Consider the following 3,142-nt stretch of genomic DNA (forward strand, 5'->3'; position numbering starts at 1 on the left):
CCATAACCTCCAGCCCTACTCTCCTCAGCTTCAGGCAACTACCACTCTACTCTTGATTTCCATGAGATCAAACTTTTCATATTCTACGTGTCAATGAGATTGTGCAGCACGTGTTTTTCTGTGCTGACCTGTTTCACACAACATTCTGATAGCCATTTCCATCCATGTTTTTCCACGTCACAGGATTGGATCTTCTTCATCAGCGAATGCCTTTCCCTTGTGCCTATGCACCATATTTTTACTCATTTATCATTCTACGGTCAGTGAGATTGTTGCGTTTCTTGGCCACCCTGAGTCATGCTTCAGTATAAAAAGTAATGTAGGAAACTTTTTGTCATATTAATTTCATTTATTTTGGGATTACTGGACATATGGTAGGGGTTTTGTTTCTCTTTTTTTTACACACTTAATTATTTTATTTTTCTTGTGTAAAAATCCTTTATGTTGTAGCTACTGCTGGAGCTTGAGTCCTCTGGACAGAGACTCTGGTGTGGGTTTTCACAAGGTGGTCAGTGAATTCCTGATAGGGAGACTTGGTGAACACAGTCTCCTTCCAGAGGTCAGGGGTCAGATAGCTGGAGGCCTTGGAGATGGCATCAAAGGTGGCCTTAGCAAAGTTGCCCAAAGTAGCAGTGCAGCCCCTAGCAGAGGTGTAGCAGTCATCAGTAGCAGCCATCAGCAGCAGCTTCTTGGGCACAGGGGCTGAGAAGATGCCAGTGACTCTGGGGGCAGGGATCAGATGCACCAACACAGAGCCACAGTGGCCCGTCACCTTGCAAAGAATGGTGTGAGGCTTGCCGATCTTGTTTCCACAGTAGCCTCTCCTCACGGGGACAATGGAGAGCTTGGCCAGGATAATGGCCCCACCAAAGGCAGTGGTTACTTCCTTGGAATACTTTACACTCAGGCCAACATGACCATTGTAGTCCTCAGTGGCAACAAATGCCTTGAACCTGGTCCGCTGGCCAGGGCGAGTTTGCTTCTGCACAGGCATGATCTTCAGAACTTCATCCTTGAGGAATGTACCCAGGAAAAAGTCGATAATCTCGGGCTCCTTGATGGGTAAGGAAAAAAGGTACATTTCCTCCAGGGACTTGATCTTCATGTCTTTGAGACAGCCCAGCTTGGTGACAGGAATCCACTATCTGTCCTCAGCCTTACCTCCACGAGCCCCACGGCCTGGGCCCGGGCCCGGCCTCTGCCATGCCTGCAACCTCGAGGGCCACTGCCAAAGCCTCTGTGGAAGCCGCGTGGCCTCCCATGCCTGGGCCCCCAGGGCCTCCGGCCCCTCCAAGCTGCACAGGCGTCACCCGCCATTTGGTGTTTATAGGGTAGTTTTACTTTTTTATTTATTAGTGCTGGGGATTAAATTGAAGATGTTGTTTATGGTAAGCACATCCTCTGACACTGACCTAAACCTTAGTTGTAAAGTGAATTTTTTTAGGAAACTCCATCCTATTTTTCACAGTAGCTTTACATTCCCACCAACAGTGCACTTGTTATCTTTAGTGTGTATGGACACCATGTAGATGTAATATAAGTTTATACATGTTTTCATACATATGTGTATACATGTGCCTGTAAGACTATGTGTGTATGATATATAGAGAGATAAATACAGAAAAATATATCCTTCTTACTAAAATGAGATAATATTTAATTGTGGCTTTGATTTGCATTTCCCTGGTGCTTAGTAACACTGAATCTATTTTATGTCCCTGTTGGCCATTTATAAACCTTCTATCGAAAAATATCTGTGATTTTTTTTTTTTTTTCCGCGTGGCCAGCTCAGCCCGCCTTGGGGGTGAGGCTGGCATGGCATGTGGTGCAGGGGATCAAACTGCAGTCCCTGTGCTTTACCTAAGTGTGCCCAAACAGGCACCTTAGACCACTGAGCTACCTCACTGGCACTGTTGCTTATTTTTAATCAACCTCTTGGTTCGTTTTCCTGTTGTGTTCTTGGAATTCCTTATATATTTTGAATTTCAAACTCCTGTTAGGTATACTCATTGTAAATGTTTTCTCCACCTTTGTAGGTTGTCTCTACACTCTGTTGAGTGTTTCTATTTTGTTTTCTTTGTTGGTGTGTAGATTTTTAGTCTGATTGAGTGTCATTTGTCTGGTTTTGCTTTGGTTTCCTGTGATGTTTGGTCTTGCCTACAAGAAAGAAAAAAACCCAAGCCCATCTTAAGATCCTGATGTCTCTCTGAGGTGTTTCTAATAGCAATGCTGTAACATTCAAAAGATTCAGAATAATAAAAAGTAAGCCCCCAAACTGAAAGGAAAGTAAAAGTAAAACTAAAAAAGATAAATTTCATAATCTCGGAATTCAACTAAACAAATTACTGACAAACTAAAATGAAAGAATATAAATAAAATTTTTGCTAAAAATTCATGCAAAAGACTGGCAAGCGCAAGGCCTGAGTTCAATCCCCAGTTCCGCCAAAATAAATAAATAAATAAATAAATAAATAAATAAATAAAATAAAATAAAAAAATAAAAATTCATGCAAAAGAAATCATTCTGAATAAATTACAGACCTTAGTCAAGTATCAGAATTAAAGGGAAAATGCAAAATGCAATATTGCTAAAAAAAGAACCATTGAGTTTGCTAAAAATTATTCAAAATAATTTTGCTTCTTTGCTTTCTTATGGAATAGAAAACATAATTAAACAAGTAAACCTGTCCTAAAAAGCAGTTTCCAAGTATTAAGCTGAGAAATACTTATATTCCTTTAAAACAAGTAAATCAAATATTGAACTGTAGATTCAAAACTTAAGAAGCAGAACAGAATGAATTATACATCAGATTTGGTTTATCTTTGTGCCAAATCCCTGCTCAGGGGTAGGAGTAGACTGCTATGGAGATTGTGAGAAGAAAAATTTAGCTAGCAATAGGAAAGCAGGTCAAATAAGGACTATGATATCAAAAGGTTTGTTTTGTTTTGTTTTGTTTTGTTTTGTTTTGTTTTGTTTTGTTTTTCCAGAATCAATAGGTGAGGAAAGACTTAGGAAAATCATCTAGAGATTTGTTTGATCGAAACCAGGTAGCTTCCCAACCATGACATCTTGGTAGTAAAACTGTTGAACTTTTATCCAGCTAAGGCTGAAAGCATGCTGTTTTCACCATAGAAATGATTA

At 40.1% G+C, this 3,142-nt stretch overlaps 1 pseudogene; it reads right to left on the bottom strand.

Annotated features, from left to right (window-relative positions):
- Positions 1-439: 439 nt before the first annotated feature.
- On the bottom strand, positions 440-1,317 carry LOC101585138 (annotated as a pseudogene).
- Positions 1,318-3,142: the final 1,825 nt, after the last annotated feature.

The sequence above is a fragment of the Octodon degus genome, unplaced genomic scaffold, assembly GCF_000260255.1.
Source record: "Octodon degus isolate 3935 unplaced genomic scaffold, OctDeg1.0 scaffold00020, whole genome shotgun sequence".
Lineage (NCBI taxonomy): Eukaryota > Metazoa > Chordata > Mammalia > Rodentia > Octodontidae > Octodon > Octodon degus.